This window comes from Lepus europaeus, chromosome 8 (genome assembly GCF_033115175.1).
Source record: "Lepus europaeus isolate LE1 chromosome 8, mLepTim1.pri, whole genome shotgun sequence".
Lineage (NCBI taxonomy): Eukaryota > Metazoa > Chordata > Mammalia > Lagomorpha > Leporidae > Lepus > Lepus europaeus.
In genome coordinates this window covers 27278994-27301238 of record NC_084834.1, presented here as the reverse complement: position 1 = coordinate 27301238, position 22245 = coordinate 27278994, and the positions used below count along the sequence as shown (strand labels likewise).

The window sequence follows — 22245 nt, the reverse complement described above, 5'->3', positions numbered from 1 at the left end:
TTGATAAATTTATGAAAATTGTAATGACATAAGTTTTCTATGTTTCAATCTATTTTTAAGTTAAAGACTGTGCGATTTTAAGATCAGTGAGGATAAATTGTTCCATAAGAAAACTTTTTAGAAACAATATTCCAAACTTGTTGAAGTGGAAATATTTCTAAACCATGATGGTATTCCAGGTAGGCAAAATAATGCTGCTTCCCAAAAATGTTCACCTCCTAATCCCTGGAACTCAAGAATATTTATTTCACATCGCAAAAATGAATTAAAGTTGCAGATGGAATTGAGGTGGCTTCTCAGCTAATTTACAACAGGGAGAGTAACCTGGATTTCTCAGGTGGACCCAAAGTAACTTCAATGCTCCACTAAGTGGAGGAAGGTGGCAGAAGACTAGATTAGAGAAATGCAGTGTAAAAAGCACTCAATCCGTAGCTCCTGGTCTTCAAGTTGAAGGAAGGAAGCCAGAAGCCAAGGAAAGCGGAACAACTCTCAAAGCTAAAAAGCGCAAGAAAACAAATTCTTCCCCAGAGCCTCTAGAAAGCAGTGCCGTCCTGCCAGTTACCTGGATTTTATCCCAGTGAGAGCTAATATTTTTCAAACCACCCCATAACTGGTTGTTATGTGTAATCATTATGGGAATCAATTACTGCACTGAGTAACAATCTACCAATTTCTACCTGCAAGCATGCATGTAGGACTCCCACATCTATGCCTGAGAATACAACAGAAGTTCCATGTGATTTTTTTATTTTAATTTTTATTCCTTTAGCTTTTAACACATTTAATATAGTTCAGACACAATTTTAAGAAAATAATGATGTTTCCTCCATGTGATTTTCTGACGAGGAAGATGTTCCGCCTTCTATTTCTACGCCTTGACTACTGTGAATGGCTCTGTTCTTGTTACCCTCAGCATTACTACCTCTCAATCTCTACTATTCTTTTTCTCCCTTAGTCTCCCTTTTCAATCGTTTGTTTTTTTTTTCTCACAGAGTATCTCCTGAGTCTTGGCTGTTGCATTAAGACTGGGCTTAAATGCACTAAGCTAGTCAATGCCTTTTTTCCTTGTCTGCAAACCTACCAATCAGCATATAATGTTCTGTGCATCTCAGCTCTTTTGTTGATTGTTGCTGAGTATTCACTGGTTGTTTTCCAAGGATATATCTCTACCTCTTTGCAATCTAGACATTACATTTTTCTGTATAAGGCTATGGATATTCACTCCGAGAACTTAAATAGGATTAGCAGTATACAGAACAAGAGGATAGTTACATGTACACTCTCACTGCTACAGGCAGCTATGATAAATGGCAACATAAGTATGTATTCCTTTTTTTCTATACACAGGCAACCTCATCCACCTCTGCCCTTAAAATTCCTTGTATATGTTTAAAGGATAGGGAATAAAATAAGCTCATAATTTCCTGGTGTATAAGTTACAGGAAGCAGAGAGAACTAAGCAAACAAAGTCAAGTTACATGTAGTATTAGGGCACAAAATAATACATATTAGAACTACGATATATTTTTTATAACATATCTGCATTTGAAATGTCAAAAGCCTTCAAATATTCAAAAAGCGTAAAATTATTAGACTGAGCGCTACTAGATAACAAATGTCTTATTCATAGTTTCCCTTCTGCCCCAAATTGAAGATTGTTTTGAAATAATCTTTTTCAACCTTATGACAAAAATATGTACAAGCCTTGATACACAGACCTCTGCAATCTTACAACAATGAAACTTGTAAATATTAGCATCACATAATCACAAGAACAATATATTATACTATCTTTATATTATTATTTATATTATATTATATTACCTTTACAAATTCATTTTATATTGCTCACACACAACATTGTGCAGAAGCATATACACTATGGTTTTATAAATATATAACCATACATAACCATATGGTTATATATATTTAATATATACTTAATATGACAACTCAGTACTGATAATTCCATGTGGCAATTTCCATGGCAAAGTACAAGTTTTTCTGTACTTTTTAAAAGAAATAAAATATGCTAAATAATCTAAGAATTATTTAAAGACATTTTATAGTGTAAAATTCATTAGTCTATATGTACAGATATGTAAATGTACTGGATAAAGTTAAAGACAATAATGAAGGAAACTTGAAGCCCCCAAGGGCTACTATTCATATACTTTAACTGTTCTCATTTTTGGCTCATTCTCTTTCAAGTTTTTTTTAATACAGGATTAACATATGTAAAATAATATCATGGAGATAATTTTGAGTTCTATTTCCACTTAAAAGTATATATTTTGAAGTACTTTAAATAAAATGAATGCCCTAACAAATCCACCTGTCCAATTCTCCTGTAAGAAATGAGCAAGGAAAGAATCATGACACTTCAATGAGCTCTGAAAATAAAGTGATAATATCTGAACTATATCTGAAAGAGCCAAAAAATAAGATAATGCATGAAGTGTGTAAGACATGACAAAATAAAACACAGTGTGAACTAAAGGCAAATTTCAAATGACAAGTTACCATTTTAGGACCTTATTGGGCTTTCTTCTAAATAGACTTCCAATTAAGCTATTTAAGGAAAACTACAAAGTAACTTTAACCTTAAAAGAAGATCAGTCAGGGGCACTAACTTCAGACTAAAAGGTTTTCACTAGTACAAATAATACTGGACATGACAAAAATTTTAGCTAAATAAACTGTCCTGTATTGCATGAGCAAGAACTTGAATATTAAACTTATAATAAAAATATACATATATGACTAAAAATAGAAGAGGCGGCCAATGCTGCAGCTAGCAGGTAAAGTCACTGCCTGCAATGCCAGTATCCCATATGGGTGCCAGTGTGAGTCCTGCCTGCTCCACTTCCAATCCCACTCCCTGCTAATGTGCCTGGGAAAGCAGCAGAGGATAGAGCAAGTGTTTGTGCTCCTCCATCCAAATGGGAGACCCAGACAAAGCCCCTGGCTCTTGGCTTCCGTCTGGCCCAGTCCCTGGCTAATGCACCCACCTGGGAAGAGAATCAGTGCATGGAAGAGCTCTCTCTCTTTCTCTGTCTCTCTCTCTGTCTCTCTCTCTCTGTCTCTCTCTGTAACTCTGCCTTTCAAGTAAATAAAATAAATCTTTTTCTAAAAAGAGAATATTTCAGCACTTATGAAACAATACAATCAAATTCCATGGAAAGCTGAAATTAAAGCAGAAATTGAAACTGATGTCAATTTATTTCTGAGTGCTTACTAGTTTTGGTATACAGCTTCTTCTTTGATAAGAGTAGTTTCAATTTTGTATAAAGACTCATTATAAACCACAGTATTTCCTAAGCATAAAATATGCAACATTTTATTAACTCTATCTCCATCTTTTATAAACAACCATGAATGTAACTACCAATAATTTAAAACCAGTTTTAAATGCTCATATTTTTCCTATGATTTGCTACAAATTACTATGGAAATTTCCCAACTTGACTACCTAACATAGTTCACACCATAAACATTTTCTAAAAATGTACATAAAATGATGAACATTATAACTGTTACTTGGTCTTGTTGAGACATAGGTCTTTAGATCTCTCTGTATTATCACATCACAGCATTTCAGCTTGGGATACCAAGGCTCTAGCCCTCTCTTAGGAAAATTAATGGAAAAAAGACTTTGGAGTTTATCATGAAGACAAGGAAAGGGCAGGTATGCAGTGAATATAATCTAAGTCATGGGAAGCCAGAACTTCAGGAATTGTCACAGACAACTGCAAAAAGAAAATGAAATCCTGATGGCTTTAAAATAAACTGCCCACATCTTTGCCAGTCATGCTTTGTTATACCCTAGCTTTATACTAAAACAAGGCATTTAATCTCTCTGCCTTGGTTTCTATATAGATAAGGATAACAGGATATAACTCGTTAACAATTTGTTGAGTCTTGAAAACTAAAACACTTTAGCATAGTGGCTGGCACACACTGAGTTCAGTAAGTGGCATGTTATTCTTATCACAACAGTTTAGAAGAGCATTCAGAGTACCACCTCTAGAATTATCACAGGAAGTTGGCGCTGTGGTGTAGCAGGTAAAGCTGCTGCCTCTGAGGCTAGCATCCCATATGGGCACCAGTTTGAGTCCTAGCTGCTCCACTTCCAATTCAGCTCCCTGCTAATGCACCTGGGAAAGCAGTGGAGGATGGCTCAAGTACTTGGGCCCCTGCACCCACGAGCGAGACTTGGAAGAAGCTCCTGACTCTTGGCTTCAGACTGGCCCAGATCCCCTGTTATGGCCATTTGGGGAGTGAACCAGCGGATAGGAAGATCTCTCTCTGTCTCACCATCTCTCTCACTGTAACTGCCTTTCAAATAAATAAATCTTTAAAAATATACAGAGAATTATCACATTAGATATTTAAGCTTAGTGATAGAAAAAGGGAGTATCAAATTTATACAGTACTACCAGGAAAATTAAGATCTCTGCTTTCTAGTAAGTGTTCACATTAGTATCCTTTTAAAAAATGATTTATTTATTTATTTAAAATGTAGGGTGACACATGGAGGCAGGGGATGATGGGGAAAGGGAGAGAGCTATACCTTTCATCAGCTGATTTACTCCCAGTTGTCCACAACAGCCAGGGTTAGAGCAGGCTGAAGACAGGAGCTAGTCATTCTATCTGGGCCTCCCGCCTGGGAAGCAGGAACCCAGGTATTTGGGCCATCACCTGCTGCCTTCCAGGCACATGAGCAGGAAGCTGGATTAGAAGTGGAGGTAGACTCAATCCCAGGCACTCCGGTATGAGATGAAAGTGTTCCAATAAGCAGCTTAACCTGCTGTGCCGTAACAGCCGCCCCACATTAGTAACTTAACAAAGAGAAAAAAGTACATGAAAAGTGAGATAGAGGAGACAACTAAAAACATGTACACACAGGACTGAACTATCAGAGACTACTGGCAAGTGTTAATATAACATTTCATGATAGATGGAAGGAAGCTAGCCAGAAAACACAACCGCTTCAGACTGCAGTGAGTGGGAAACAAGGATGATTAGGGTGGGTTTTAAGGATTTTAAAGCATCCTGGCAAAATGATACCCTGTTTTTCTACTCTCTAAGTGGAAACCTTCCAGGGGAACTAGGATATAGATCCATATATAACCGAATCAATGAATTATTGAATCCCTGGAAAGTCTTCCTTTCCTCCCTCTTTGCTGCAAATATTTATTGACTACCTCCTCTCTTGCAGATAGTGTGGACAGTGCCATGAATAAGAAAATATTATGATGTGGACTACACCTGGTGTGATGAGAAAAACTTTAGTGCAGATAATCCCAGGAGAAAGCTGCTTTTACAACCACTACTTTATTTACTTTGAAGTGGGTAGATCGTTTTCTCATTACAACTTCAAGTATTTTACAGTTTCAAGACTGCATCAGTTTTAATTAAGCATGGAAAAATTGAGCAATGCTCTGGCTGTGGCTAGATCTGTATTAGGCAAACTTCAGAGTTGCCGGGAGGCCTATGTCAGCCCACGTTGTGACTATATTTACTATGTAACAAAGATGGGCATTTTAATCAAGGATCATGGCATAGTAAAAAACCAAAGGAATGCATCTGATGTACACATTTACTACATTTAAATGTACAAAGGTATTCAAAAAGTTCATGGAAGGATGGCTGATAGCGTTGGAGCCCGTGCATAGAGCACTTTGGCACTGGGCAGCTCGGAACCCAGCATTCTCGCCAGGCTGCAGGGGAGCTTCTTTAAAGAAGGTGCAAGTTGACAGCGAGCAGGGACAGTAGCAAGTGTGAATCCCATTCTGCCTCCAGAAGTGAAATGCTTACAGATCAGGGAGATCTGCAAGGCATACTCTTGCATGGTCATGCTCCAAGGCAGACTCCAGGCTTTCCAGATCTAAGTGCAGGTCCAGATGTGAATGTAGGTCTGGATCCAGAAGAAGCTCTCAAGGGCATTACAAAAGGTCACAGTCTCAGTCCTGTTCCCACAGACGATCCCAAGGCAGGTAGTAACAGTTGAGATTTTTGCAGGTGGCACAGCCACAGTCATTCTCCCATGTCTGCTCTCTGGCGTCATATTGGGAATTGGGCAAATCCTGACCCCAACTGTGGTCTTGGAGTATTCAGGTTGGGCTTGTACACCAGAGATATGAGTTTTCTCTAAATATGGTTCCACTGCTGATGTATCTACTATACAGGAAGAGCAATCTAGGCATTCTAGAGGTTTGCCTTTGCCTTTGATTATTTTGAATACGTAGATGATGCCAAGGAAGCTAAAGAGCATTCCAATGAAATGAAACTTGATGGGGGTGGAATCAGAGTTGATTTCTCCATAACACAGAGGCTACATACTCCAACACCAGGAATTTACATGGGGAGATGTACAAATGGCAGCTCATAGCACCGGGACTACTAGGATGGGGGGATGATGGAGGCTATGATGATGGAGACTGCTACAGCAGGTCTACAGAGAGGTGGCCAGGAGGAGGCGGATGGAGAGCTGCCCCAGGTAGAGGAACCTTCTCCTTACTATAGTCACGGAGGATCACGTTCCATATCTCAATCCAACTTGCCTCATCGCTATTAAAGCACGGAGTTGAACACTCTGAAGCCTTCCCTGGAGCTAGGATGGTGTTTGTGGACAATATTTTTTATTGGCGTGTTTGAAAAGTGAACAGTGCCTCGTGAAGTTAGGTGACTTCTACACCTCTTATGACTACTTTTGGTGGAGTTGAAATGCTATTTTCATTTTGCATGTTTGGCTTGGTGCTTTGTTCAAAGTTAAGTGTTTTCAGAGAAGTATGTTTTGCATGCATTTTTTTACAGTCTAAATTTTGACTGCTGAGAAGTTTCTATTGTACAAAACTTAAGGTAAAAGGTTTTTCTACTGAATCCAGAGTATTCTGAAGATGGAAGCCTGTGTGCAAAATGCTACCAAATGGCAGAAAGCAACCATAAACAGTTCAGTTTTTACTTTCCTTTCTAACATATCAATGCCTAGCAGAAAGTTCAGATTGTCAGTAGTAAATTTAAAGGCAAAAATGCTGATTGTTTCTCCAGTCCAAGAAACCTGACATACTTATACTTGCAACTAAGTGTTAAAAATTACACTCTGCAACTCTATCCTGCTACTATTAGAAATAAAACTCTTTCAGTACAGTGAATGCTTAATGATTATATAAATGTGGGTTTGTCTGCCTGTATGTAACCTGTATTATAGCTACAGAATAAGAAAAGAATTACACAGTGTATATATATATATATATATTTTTTTTTTTTGGACAGGCAGAGTTAGATAGTGAGAGAGACAGAGAGAGAGTTATAGACAGTGAGAGAGAGACAGAGACAAAGGTCTTCCTTCCGTTGGTTCACCCCCCAAATGGCAGCCACGGCTGGCACTGCGCTGATCCGAAGCCAGGAGCCGGGTGCTTCCTCCCGGTCTCCCATGCAGGTGCAGGGACCCAAGTACTTGAGTCATCCTCCACTGCCCTCCCAGGCCACAACAGAGAGCTGGGCTGGAAGAGGAGCAACCGGGACTAGTACCCAGCTCCCCAGCGGGGACTAGAACCCGGGATGCCGGCGCCACTGGCAGAGGATTAGCCAAGTGAGCCATGGCACTGGCCACAGTGTATACCTTTAAAAGGCTTTTTCTTAAAGCTCTTACAAGGGGACAATGGTATTTCAACTAGCTGTCAGCAAGTGATAATACATTCCACCACAAATGTACTCTTGTTCTAGTTTTTAGGCCATATGAAAAAACTGGGTGCTTTAAAGTACGGGATAAGAGAAGCGAATACCACACCTGTGTCATGGAAAAACTGAAGACTGCCTGTTCATTTTTAAAATAATATTCTCAGGTCCTTTGTTTACCCCATTTCACTCAAATATTTTCAAAAGTGCGCTTGAATAAAGTTCATGGAAGGAGCACATGTTGTGGCCCAGCAAGTTAAGCCTCCCCTTGGGACACCTACATCCTGCTTCAGGTTGCCAATTCAAGTCCTGGCTCCTCCATTTCCAATCCAGCTTCCTGTTAACCCACCTTGGAAGCCAGTAGAAGATGGCCTAAGTACCGGAGCAGCTGCCACCCACATGAGACACCCAGATGGAGTTGCTGGCTCCTTGTTTCAAACTGAGTCAGCCTTGGCTATTAGAGGCATTTAGGGAGTGAACCAGTAGACAGACGCGCTCTCTCTCTCTTTCTCCTCCCACCCCTTCCCTGTGCCTGTTACTTTGCTTTTCAAATAAATAACTATCTGTCTTTTTAAAAAAAGTTCAAGGAAGGGCTGGTGCTGTGGTGTAGAGATTTAAGCCGCTGCCTGTAATGCCAGCATCCCATATGAGCGCCTATTCAAGTCCCGCTGCTCCACTTCCAATCCAACTCCCTGCCAATGTGCCTGGGAAAGCAGCAGAGGAAGTCCCAGGACCTTGAGTTGCTGCACCCATGTGGGAGAAGATCCTGGCTCTTGGCTTCCGCCTAACCCAGCCCTGGCCATTGCAGCCATTTGGGAAGTGAACCAGCAGATAGAAGATATCTCTCTCTATATCTTTCTCTCTCTCTGTGTACAAATAAAATTTTTAAAAGTTCATGGAAAATAGAATTAAAATCTTTATTTCTGATGAAAAAAAATCTTGAAATCCCTTCATAGTTTTCCCTAATATGCATTTCCATACATTTTTGAAGGTTACTCATATATTCATATACTGAAAGCTCTACGTACTCAAGATATACTGAATTAAAAGAGTTTAGGGACATGAACCTAACAAGAATTCATAGACCTGAAAGACTGGTATTCTACGGGTCATATGAGTCCCACATGCTTTTTTTTTTTTTAAAGATTTATTTTATTTTTTTGAAAGACAGAATTATAGACAGAGGTAGAGACAGAGAAAAACAGAGAGAAAGAGAGAGAGAGAGAGAGAGGCCTTCCGTCCACTGGTTTACTCCCCAAATGGCCAACTGCAACATCCAGAGCTGGGCCAATCAGAAGTCAGAAATCAGGAGCTTCCTCTGGGTCTCCCTCATGGGTACAGGGGCCCAAGGACTTTGGCTATCCTCCATTGCTTTCCCAGCAGCATTTGCAGGGAGCTGGAATGGAAGTGGAGTAGCCAGGACTTGAATTGGTGCCCACACAGGATGCTGGCACTACAGGCTGGGTCTTTAACCCACTGGGCCACAGCGCTGGCCACATGGGTCTCAGTTTTAACATACCGTACAGTTTTGTCAGCTCCCAGAAAAAAACAACAAAATGAATCCTCATTGGAAAAAGGGAAAGTGAAGATAATTTAGCAGTAAATTTCGGTGAGAATACAACTAACCTCCACAAGTCAATCCAAGACTTATAAAAGGCTCTAACCTTGAGAAAGCTATTTAAAGCCCTCACATCTCAATTTCTTCATCTGTAACATATTATTATGAAGTATCTACCTCAAAGCGTGGTTGTGAGAATTTATTAGTTTTCGATAGATGTACAAATCAAGACTGCTCAGAGAAACAGAAATCTGAAGCAAACAATTTATCAAAGTCTTCAAACAAAATCCAAAATATGTTTACCATCATCCACAAGGGCGTAAGTAAATAACACCCAAAGGAACGACCAATAGAAACTAAGGTATAACCAACCATACCCTGGGTATTCCCCCCTTCTCCACCCCCCCTTCAATAACATTATTTTCTTCTTTCTTGTTGTGTCATATTTGTTAGTATAAAATTAACAGGATATATATTCAGTTGATATGCATTATTGGTTGCTATGGCTTTGTGTGCCTTACCAATTCTACCCAGTGGTTCCTGGGTCAGATGGGGAGTACCTGAGGCCATTGTGCAGCCAGGGAAGCCCACAGATCTCACTGCTAAATTCATGTGTGATTCATCAGACAGGCTTGACGAAAGTTGTGATAGGCACCATTTTTATAGGTGATCTGTTTCTTACAAATGGAATCTGTTGGTCACAACAGGTAATGCTCTCAGTACAGCATTTGTCACATAGCAAATGTTTCATTTGTACCATGATTATTGTAGAAGCATCTTTCTATTATCGGGTTAGTAAACAATACACCCTGAAAAAGTAGATGCTCTACAAAGAGGGAGTCTTTGGAAGTGACACAACAAAAGAAGGAGCAGGCAGTCACAGGATTGCTGCAGAATAGTGACTTAAGTATGTCTAAGAAACAAGAGGTAAAGCAGAGGTCATGTAAAAAAAAAAACCTACATGTTTAACTTTATATGAAAAAAGGAAAAGAACTATATTCCATATTTAACAAAATTTAGATGACTTCAAATCACTTTATATTGTCCAAACAAAAGTGATATTAATAATAAAGAATAGAGTTCCTAGAATATGGAAGCTGGAACCCCAAAATGGTTTGTTCAGCTTGCATAAGTCACAACTGATTGGACGCAGTCCCTGTGGGCATGCCATTTCATCCAGACTGGACGGTTCATTAGTCATAATTACTATAACTGTACAGCAGAGACTGCAGTTTTATCTCATCATACATCTCTGATCAAGCTGCTTCAATTCTGCTTCATCAGCATGTGAAGTTACATTATCGGAGCTTTTTATTTTCGAATCGGTAATTAACACAGATTATGCTTTTATCAAAACATGTATTTGGTCTTCACATTTGGTAGTGAGCGCCCAGATCTGACCACTATTTGACCTCCGATATTACAAAACCACCTAAACAGCATGAATTATCAACTGAATTCCAGAATGTTACAGAGAAAATTAAACAAAGAAAAGAACTGACCTGTGTTAAAAGCATAAGATGATTGCACTTATCTAAATTGAGACTAACCATATTTGCTACAGCTTCTCATTAAACATTAAATCGCACACCAGAAGAACACATCATACATATTTATTGTTTTGCACTGTCACTTTCAAAAGACTCATACCACAATTAGTGTTTCTCTCAAACTATAAGCTACATAAAGGAATTTCCCATGAAGCTTGAAGACAAAGTAATGTAGAAAATTGTTCAAGAAGGTTAAAGAACAGATGGATAATAGATTTCACTGAATGCAAACGCATAACACACTCACATCAGAAAGGAAATGTTGCCAAAACACGGTTCAAATGTAAAATACGGAATGAAATCGGTGTTTCAGAATTTTTTTTTTCCTTCCAACTTCTTTTTGGAGAACAATAGGAGACTAAAAGGCTTATGTCACTATGTTTGCTTCTCACTATTTTCATGTGCAAAGTGTCCCCACTGTGGACTGCATGAACAATCACGGTCGACAGTTACATGCAGGCACTGAGGCTGCAAAAATCCCAGAGTAATTAGTGTTGTCTGAATGCAATGACATCTGTGTTCTCGTGGTTCTTGAGACATGTCAGGCCAGTAATATGTATATGAAAAAATATGACAAGCACTGCCGCAAATGCCCTTCTGAAAGGTCTTACACTTGAGGGAAACGCTCAAGAAATAACATGTGTCATCTTCTTTTTGTAAGCAATATATTTCAGATTAAAAGAGCTAAAAAGATCCTTGGAGTCATTCGTTCTTTTTGTAACTGTAAAGCATTTGTTTAGGATACAGCATTGTGGTCTGAAAAAATTTTTCCCTAACTTTGGTTCTTTTTAAAACTTTTATTAGACATGTGATTCCCTGCAGTGCCATGTATGTGACTATCCCTGTAAGTGACAAAATGGAGGGCATATCAACAATACTCCTTGATTTATTTATATTTTCATTTAAAAATCATCTCTTAGTACTGCACATAAAATAGCTAAGAATTTGTGGTTAAATGCCTTAGGATTATGCTTGCACTTTTCTAATAACAGAGACTGTCAAGTAGATGGCATTCCAAAGGCTTTGTTTTTAGGACACCCAGTGCTTTTGCTTACTAGTGCCTATTGCTGAGCCCTCTCTCTGGGCTGTAGCAGTATGTTTGAGCATGCACTTGCTCCAAGAAAGACATTAGTCATCATTAACAGAAGCACTGACACCAAATCTAAGTGCCTTTCCACAATGACCAAGTGGCAATCATCTTTCTCTTATACTGTCACTGCTGATTAGGATTCTCTTTCATGAAAATTTAATTTGTCCCCCTTTCTACAGCTTTTTTTTTTTCATTCCTAAAAAAAAAAACTACCAACATATTCAGGAAAGGCTACAAATGAAGCTAGATAAGCTCTACCTATAATTAACAATATAGATGCTGCAAGATTTCCAATTAAATCTCTTACATAATCCAATAGAAAATCATAGATTAAGTCAATAATTAATAAACCACAGGAAAAACAAAACAATGATTTTAAAAAAGAACCTTGTTTTAAGAATCTGTAAGTCCCAAATGGTAACTAATTGAAGGTATCTGTATAAGACTTCCCTAAATATCAATTAAATAATCCCAAAGTTTCTTTAAAACAAAAACAGAAACACCTCAATAGTAGCCACATTTCACTCGATTTCAAAACTTGTATTCATGTCACTGCAAACTTAAGAATATTTTTAAGTACCTTTACCTTCCGTGCAAATTAACCAGTGAGTTCAACCTTTTTAAAGGAATTTTTGGTTGCAATGAACAAATGAAAATGATTCATGTAGCCACAGCCAGATGATTCCACAGACTTAAACTATGGTTCTGTACAATATCACAGTGTTAAACAAGATATCACAACGATAAGTTATTTAAGGAAGTTTTAAAAAACATTTACTTTTCTGCTTTACTTCAATTTGTTTAAAGTTTTTTAAAAAAATGTAAGCATGTGATAGTTTGCAAGGATCCTGGTACAACCCAAACTCCCACTTGTAGTTGTAAATATTACCTTCCCTTCATTTTACTTATACATTGTAACAAAATAAAGATTGGTATAGATTTTAAAATACCTCAAATTATTTTATATCCCTTTTAGAACACATCTACTTTTAGTCAAAACCTACTATACTCTTTGAGTTTATGTGAACATCAACTGTATCTTCCTTAACGTAACTATCTACACGAAATCCTTTTAAAGAAAAACTAAGCCTTTCTTTTTAAATACAGAAGCAACCATAATTCATCAAACTTTAATCATTAAATGATCCCTCTATTCATAACTATTGTACTTTGAAAAACACTATAAGATAAATTTGAAGCTCAAATAACAACTGCTTAGTTGCACTTACAAATGGCTCAAGGTTTTTTCTATTTAAAACTTATCTGCCGTTACAACATTTAAGAGAAGATCAGGAATTTACATAGGTTCTGAGAGACAATTTCTCACGACTCCAATTTTATAACAGGGATATATCACTGATCAAATAAGAAGCTAGTCTGAAATAAGAGCTAAACTCTACCCTAAAAACTACCTTAATTATCTTTTCAGAGTGCTTACAAATCATGGGCTCATTTCTGTCTTTATTTAACTAAGTAAATAGACTTGTTAAATTCTCAAATACTTAACAAGTATATTCTGACTTTCAGAGTTGAACAGGCATAACCAAATCACAACTTCTGAGAGCTACAAACTAATTACCGACTCCAATGCTAGAACCAGACCATGTTCAAGGAGGGAAGTTTAGCTCTGGAACTTCCACCCCTCAACCTAAACCTCCAAGTCACTTGTCAGTTAAAGGTTGGGCGATTTATTGACCGCCTCTGGATGCGTACTGTCAGTGCTGAAGGAAATATGAGGGAGGGTTGTCGCTACTGTTCTGGAGCTCATTGATAATGACATACCTGCCTCTGTCACCCATTACCCATACTACAAACTACTTAGACCTAACTGAAAAATCAATAGCCTACTTGCACTGGTTCCTGTGGCTGCCTCCTTTGATTGTCAGCTCCTGTCTAGGGTCAGCACTTACATGAAAGGGGCTGTGACTGCCCGATGCTTTCAGGACAACCTAACGATATGAAACTAGCCAACAGAACAGTAAATTCTGTCTCCCTGCCCTCCTCATCAATTAGGCTTTGACTAGGCTTGCCTGTAGAAACCTGACCTTTTAAGTTTAGGTGAATATGGACTAGCTGAACACACCATTGCCCTCAGCACTGAGCCAGGAAATCTACTGACAGGTTAAACAAAACAGAAGGTTGTAACTGTCATAATTTGCATTGCACTTTCACGCCAACAAGGGTGTTATCAGTAGGGGCAAGCCCTGGAACACACAACTCCAGCACCCTTAAGCCACGCTACTCATAAATTTTCAAGTGAAGTGAGATAAAACATAAATTCACGAATAGCAACGCATTTCTCATCTCTCAGTCTTTTAGATTCGCACTTTGCAAACCCACAGTGTCCATCAACAACTCTCAGTGGTCACCTGGCACTCCTCGGCATTAATGAGGGACTTTAAATGAACATAACATAGAAGTAAAAATAACTCAATGATGCCAACTTGAAGCTATTTTGGAGAGAATTTATAATATAGCAGATAGACTGATTGAACTATATCTGAAAATGGGAACAATTAGATCTCAATACGTTATCTTTCCTTGCCTCACTTCCCTCCTTCCAAAAATATCCACAAGCTTAGACAAATAATAAGTTATCGCATAAGTGAAAGGAGGTGTTGAAATTATTTCCTACCATGCTACTCTGGTACAGCATCTTTTACAGTTTGAGGGAAAACTAAGAACATCTGTAAAATAAAAGATGTTAACACTTTTATGCTTGTCAGATCTTCTGTTGAAAACAAGTGAAAAGCATGAGAAAGTAGTATAAAACTTTCCTTTCTCTAGTGACTCATGTTTTGAGAACCATTTCCCTGCCTGGATCTATCTTTTAACACAACATGAACTTGGTAATATCATAGTTGCTTAGAGCCATGTCATTTCTCTAAGGAGAAGGCTAACCACTTCTTTTTTATTTAATTGTAAACCTGAACTTTCTTTGGCTTCAAGAGCTAATATTACAGAATATCCAATCTTAATGAAAAAGTCCAAAAAAAGTGAAAGTCCATTCAATATTTTAGGGGGGAAAACACTTGCTAATTTTGTTTAAGCCTTTAAACACATAATATTTTCTTATATTTACAAGGATGTACATCATGTTCCAAAAAAGGTTTTATCAACGGACTCTTATTGATTGGTAATTAGTATACTCTTAGAATTTCTTCAAGTTTGGTATTTCATTGTCCCTCAGAACTGTCTCTATAGTGTGTGAATTTTTCCTTAGGTCTGAAATATTGTAGGCTTTTTCTTGTTTATGATATTTTTCCACATTAAAAATCCCTCATACGCCTACTTTAGAGCAGCACTGAAAGTCTAAACTTTTGCAGAAAAATTTCTGATGGAAATAAAGTAGCAAAGATGTAAATAACAACTTTAGTCAAGCTATGGTAAAAAATTTTACTTATGGTAAAACAGAATTTTTAGATTTGTGTTGCAATATGAGATAAAAGACATCACCTAGTGCAAATCCCTCATTTAACAACTGAGAAAATAACCGGTACAGACAATGACTTCTTTAAGGTCATCCACATAGCCAAGTCAGGACAAAAATTCAGGGTTTTTGTTTCTTAGACTGATGTTCTCTGTGGTTACTCTCATACTGTCTCCTTTTACTTTATCCATCCAAGTAAGCTACATGAGAGTGACAACTTCACGTAATTTTAAAAAATACACATATTTCTATTATTATTTTTGATTGATATTATTAAAGTTTTGACTAACTTGAAGAAAAAAATTAAACAATTTTTACAGCATTTTACCAAAATGTTACTATGTAACAATTCATTATTAGGAATAGAAGACCTAATAAGGTATGGTTGGAACTCTTTACTGATCTAATATGATGATTAACTATGCATCTGGTAGCCTTTCGGCTCTTTTGTGTATACCTAACTGATAGCAAAGTGAAAGGGCATGGATAGTGTCTGGTCCCAGTAAGCAAATCATTTGGAAACAGTCATAGCCATAGATCAAAGATTTTTCCACTCTATCTAGATTGATTTAAACCTACTAACTTCAGATTTCGTCTACAGACAAAACCAGTCAGAAAATAAGAGAATGACTCTGTAGAATCCAAAGATAATAAGGGAAGATAGAAAGGAAAAATTCAGAAAAGCAGCAGACTGGCAGAATCTTGATATCCATAGGCCAAGACAGCTGTTTTGTATCCAAGCGTTATTTCAGATGGTTAAAGGAAAACTTTCCATTCCTTAGATCATCAAATGTTATTTCATTTATACTGCACAGATGTCTTCTATGCATAGATTACAGCCAATAAAGGGATTTTTTGGTTGTTGTTTAACCACTACAAGAAATCAGAGAAAACTTCTCTTCACATCATATTTACTCTAATTCACAAAATTTGAAGGCAAGAACAAGCCAGAGCTTTAAAATTTCTATTAAAAATAACACAACATGCACTAAAAATTTCCTATAATCTTAGAAAAGATTGACGCCAAGTTACCACTGTTAATGATAAAATGGATGAAGTACTGTAGAGACAATATATTTTAAAATAAACTACGATGTTTTAAATGGCTAGATTTCCTAAAGTACAACAAAAATCTATCTGCATAATATGCTTAACTGATAATTTTTAAAACAGGTCCATAAAATGTCTCATATGACCTGAAAGAAATATAGAACATATGCCAAGTCTTAGATTCTGAACTCAGTATATCTCAGGACGGGCTTAATCGACATTGCTTATCTCACTCATCTGTTTCATCAACGTCTGGCACTGATTAAGAGAGAGTGAAAGAGAAGTGAGGATGCCTCAAAGATCCCACGAAATACATATACATGTATATGTACACACACACACACACACACAGGAGTCTGCTTCTTAAACAATGGTATCACACATTCCTTACACAATAAAATCAGCTTCACATTTTTGGTGGCATTAAATTTAACATTGACTAATCCTGGTTTTCCTGTCCATCACTGGTTCTCTAGGTAGAAGAGACACAAAGAATAATCCACATAGTAAATAATCATTGCTTAACTACTGAATGTATGTACCCTTTCACCTTAAGATAATAGTGAAAGGCAAAGTTATTTAGCAAGTAAAATCTAGTGTGTACCATATAGTACATCAATAAGTTCAAATTGTAACTAAAAAGAAAAAAATAAATAAAAGGAAGGGACAAGGAAAGACAAGAAGAGTATCTTCTGGGGCCGGCAACGTAACACAGTGGGCTACACTGCTGCTTGGGATGACTGCATCCCTTACTGTAGTGCCTCGATGGAGTCTCTGCTGTGGTGGGCTTCGGAGCCCACTTCCTGCTAATGCACCTGAGAGGCAGGGCATGTTGTCTACAGTACTTGTGTTCTTGCCACCCATGTGGGAGACCCAGATTGAGTTCCTGGTTCTGAGCTTCAGTCTGGCCTAGCCCTGTCCGTTGTGGGTATTTGGGAAGCGAACCAGAGGATGGAAGAAATTAATTCGCGTGCGTGCGCTCTCTCTCTGCTTTTCAAATAATAAAAAAAAAAGAATCTTATGCTAATGTTTCAGAACAACTGCTTACCTATATAGGAAATAAAAAAAGTAACTGCTGCCAACTCAAAAATGTGAATGCTAAAAAGGAGAAAAAACTAAATGACTTATGGGTTACACCAAACTGACATAAAACAACATAGTGAGAGTGGAGCAAGCACAATGAAACACCTTCTGAAAAGTTCTTGCTGAATTAACTCAGAATTTCTTAACATTTCACATCTTAGCTCAACAATACAATGGAATTTATGTTTCAGTCAGGCTCAAAGCTGCTTGCTTCGATTTTCCATATTCTATCATTGTACATTTTGGTGAGATCAAATTATATATGGCTTAATATAGTACTTATTTATATAGTTGTTATTCAACTCAAGAAAAAACCTCACATGTATCATATCCTCAACTTTCTCATCCTACTGAACAATCTAAGAATTATAAAAGTGTAGCATGCACAAATACCACTATTCAGATATACTGTAGTATCCTAAGTAATCCACACAAGCTTAAAAGGCCCACAAAACAATACTCACCAAAAGTACATAAAAACATTTTTCAATACAGTTTGATAGGCCTACTATTCAAAGTTACAGCTGTTGCTTTCACCTGACATAACATTATCAAGTTCAAACTGTTTAAATGAGAACTATACTCTTAGGTTATCAAAGACATTAAGTTTTTTGTTTGTTTGTTTTTTGTTTTTTTTTTTTTTAAGATATCTGATGGTAGGGGAGTATTTTCCACAACATGCCTGGCAATTTAAAATTAACAGGCACTACAGTGAACAGTTCAAGGTAAACATTCAACAATTGGTTAGTATAGATTGATTCCAGAATAACCATTATCAATAGCTTACAAGCAACCTCTATGATGTGTCGAAGTTTTAGAAAATTAGATCATTTGATATGATAAAAAAAAATGTAGACTTACTTTTAATATAATGTAAACAGTATAATCTTGACAGGTCTGACAGTTTGTATATATGTTTAAATATAACTATTTCAAGAAAATGTTATCAGCAAACATGCTAACAAATTGTGTTTGTGTTATTTACTTTCTGTTTTTACTGGAACACTTTTTAAATTCAGGGAATTGAATACTGCTTCATTTCTCCATTTGTATTTTGACCAAAAAAGATAATGTTCTTTTAAAAAAAAAATCAAGCATTTTTATAATTATCTCAAATAATTAGATAGAAGGACTAAAAATCAGCAACCACAATGATATTTCAGAATTCAGTTCTTGGTCCTTTGTTTTCTAAAATGTATAAATCCTTCAAAGAGGAATTTATTAAAGCAAATAACCTAATAATTTTTTAATGCTTCTAAAATGTTTCCTGGAAAGCAGATAATATAATCTAAAATCCGGGTTCTCCCTGGTGAAGATTACTGAAATGCTATATATTATTTCCACAGATAATAAAATAATAGATACCTTTTAAGTCTCACTAATCTGATAAAGTAAAAAATGCACTGAAGTTTAACTTAGTAAACACATTTCTAAGTAAAGATCAGCACAAAATAAAACAGTTTAAGGATTCTGTATTCTCTAGAAACATAAACAGGATTATAACTGTCAGATGTACAGAAGCAATGACTTCAGCCATTAGTTTGGTTTTGCTTCTGAAAAACACAACATGAACTACTACTGAATCATTTCTTTGCAAATCCATACGCTCCCTGTAGCAGTTCAAGCTTCATCAGCAGTGCAGGAATGTATAAAAATGACAGGCAAAGGGCATTAGTTTTCTTTTTTCTCCCATACTGTTTTCCTATAAATGAAGCCAGGGTTCCTTCTCGAAGCACTGAGCTAAGGCTGTTTAAGTCAATGCTGAAGGAAAATATAACTGAATTCTCCTTGCAAGAAAGTATTACAATTGGATTATTTACAAGACATTTTTTGAGAAAATCAAGTACTGTATTATCTCAGAATGAAACATAAGGTTAGCATTCTAGCTTAATGGCCCATTATTTTCAACTAGGAAGATTTTTCAATTTTTAAAGTATTCTTTCAACTCATCACCTTATCTTAGCACCAGAGTACCCCTTCCTGCTTCCAATTTTAAACACAAAAGTCCCCCAAATTAAAATATACCAATTTTCTTTTGAAAATACATTTGTATAAATATTTAAATGTCCAAGCTTCAGTACTCATTAGGGTTTCAGGGAAGGAGGAAATTCAATTAATTATTAAAAGTTTATTTAATCATGATCAACTAAAAATAGGATGCAATGAGGCATCTGCCTATTTTTCTAGACCTTAAACATTTCACATTTCTCAAAAACTAGTACAGTGATTGATAAAACCTGGCTCAGGTTTGTTTTTTAAGAATCTGGAAATTCTGAGGCTGTAGTTTTAAAGATACACATATTTTGGTTTATGTGAAATCAGAACGTGCCCACCTCTCGTAGGTCGTGTACCTCCTTACAGAACCTGCCTGAGGGGATGACGGAAAGGGTAGAGCCTACAGCAGTCCCAAGGGCATGGACTACCCCCAGGCCAACACAAAGACCCCAGATCCCACCCTCAAAGTCCTCCTTCCCTTTTTAGGAATGCCTCGCGGCCAGCCCAACACCACAGCTCTGGGCAGAAGCCTGCTGATGTTGGCGCTGCCTAAACCAAACAAACAAGATGTTTAACAGTCAAATAAAATGTCCCGCGGCCTCCCTAATGAATTTGTCAAGGACCATCAGATTCTGCTCCCCCTCCTTTGCCTCATTAACTCAAGTATGATGAGCCGGATTATAACAAGAGAATACAGATCAATCGGTCTGAAGACCCGAAGTGGCTTTTAGCCTCTCGAGTTTCTTTCTCTCCCTGGGTCTCCTTTAATAGAAGACGGTATCTCCTGCAGAAGGAGCTGCCACTTCGTTTTAATACACCATCAAGGAGCTGCTGATGGACTTCTACACTAACATACATAAAAGCGGAAGTGACAGGGGCTCTTCAATTACGGCCTCCTCGGACGCCGTTTCCCGCTTCAATTATTCAAGCCGAGGAAGAGCGGCTCGGCGCGCACAGCTGAAGCCGCGCCGAGCGCCGAGCGCCGAGCGCCGCGGCCGCCCCTGCCGTGGGGGGAGGGGAAGGGCGCCGGCGACGGGGGGCATTATTTGCTGGAAGTGTTTAAGTTTATTGCTCGAATGATGTTTCTAATTAGTACCACGACCATAAATTAAAGTCGCCTTTGTTTAACTGATTTATTATTTACTAGAGCATCTACCTCAGACAGGGTAAATTGGTAATGAATTGTTTTTAAATCAAAACATTTGTAACGTTTTATCATCCTTCAGCCTCTGTAGGTAACAGTGGAGAACCGCAGGACCAGGGCGCGACGCAACCTGGCGGCGCGCGACCGGGCCGGGAGCAGAGGAGCGGCGGCCGCGCGGCGGTGGCGAGCGGGAGTCCGCGCGACCCCACCCGAGGGCGGAGGCCGCGGGCGGACTGACCGCGCCGGCGGCGCCCCGAGGGCGGCGGCGAACACTCGCGCCAGGGCGTCGCGGCCCAGGCCGGCCACGCGCGAGTCAGAGGCGACGACGGAGCGGCCGCCCCGAGGGCCGGGCAGGGCGAGCTCCGCGCGCTCTAGCCCGCCAGAGTCTCCGCCCAGGAACTGCCCCCGCGAGCGGCAGCTTCGGGTCCGCGCCCCGCCGCTCTCACGACGCCCGGCGGCCGAGCGCCTCTCCCGCCTGGCAGGGCCGCCCCGGCGGGGAGCAGTGCGGGCGCCCGCACGCGCCAGGCCCAGGGCGCCGCTCTCTGCGCGCTCCGGGGCGCGGGCTGCTTCCCCCAGCGAGGCTGGGCCCGCGGCCGCCCCAGGCTCCAGCACTACGGAGCAGCTGACGACAGCTCGGTGCCAGAGTTTCGCGTACGCGCACTTCCGACTTGTTCCTCTTAATTTCTCGCCGCTGAAGATAGAGTCTAAGCAATAAATCCGACTCTCCCCGCCCCCCCCCCCGCAGGTATTTAGGAAGGGGCTATGGCAAGCAGAGGAGGGGTGTGACAAGCCGCCCGCGGTCCGCATCCGCTCCACAGAGGTGAGAAAGAACCAAGAGGTCCGAGTGTCCCACAGCAAGGAGATGGAAAGAAATTAACTTTTCCTGTGCAACGAATTCAGATTCACCTGATCGGCTTTTAAGAGGGAACGCAAGCCTTTCCCAAAGGGTTTTTTTTGCAAAACGAAGTCCTGACCCAAGCGCCTTTTTAGATGTTCATCACACAACCCAGGTCTGGAGTAAAACCTTCCAAATCAAACTAAACATAATCCCATTTACCTGAGTGTATTTAAAACGATGTAAACTCCTGACACCTTAGGTTCAAGTATAACTTCTCAATATTAACCAAACTGGAAAGAGTGTTGTAGCCAAGAAAGACGGCAATGGGTGCAGCTTGTTACACTAAAGGCACACGCACAGGTTTCACTGAAACGCCAGGAAAGGAGTGAAGCCATCTGTGTAATCAATAACAGGGTAGTGATAGGTTTGTAGCAGTGAAGTCTTTTAAAAGCAAGAGTCAATTGTGAAAATAAAATCATTTTACAAAAGAAACTCTTTACTGTCTTAGAAAATATTGGAAATCCGATTTGCAACATTAAGATATCAAGAAAACTTTAATTCAAGTTCGCGTTTACTTTCCTTCATTTTCATTTAGTTTGAAACAATTTTAGTAAATTATTTTAATTTAAAAGTGTCCTACTAAATTTTACCAGTTATAAATTTGCACCATTTCTCACAACTTAGACATTTACTCTCTCAAAAACTGCTTAGCTCTTGTAATGATAAAATAGTGGCATGAAGTATGTCTGAATTTTAATTATGAAATAATTATCAAACAAGGTGCTGGGGCCAGTTTTGGCCCTGCCTTGTTTTTCGACAGCATA

The 22245-nt window shown here is 38.7% G+C and overlaps 1 protein-coding gene and 1 pseudogene across 5 annotated transcripts in view; one reads left to right on the top strand and one right to left on the bottom strand.

Annotated features, from left to right (window-relative positions):
* LRBA (LPS responsive beige-like anchor protein) overlaps positions 1 to 22245 on the bottom strand; it is a 730178-nt gene that overhangs the window by 266242 nt on the left and 441691 nt on the right. The gene's annotated exons all lie outside the window — the stretch shown is intronic.
* On the top strand, positions 5812 to 6528 carry LOC133765771 (transformer-2 protein homolog beta-like; annotated as a pseudogene).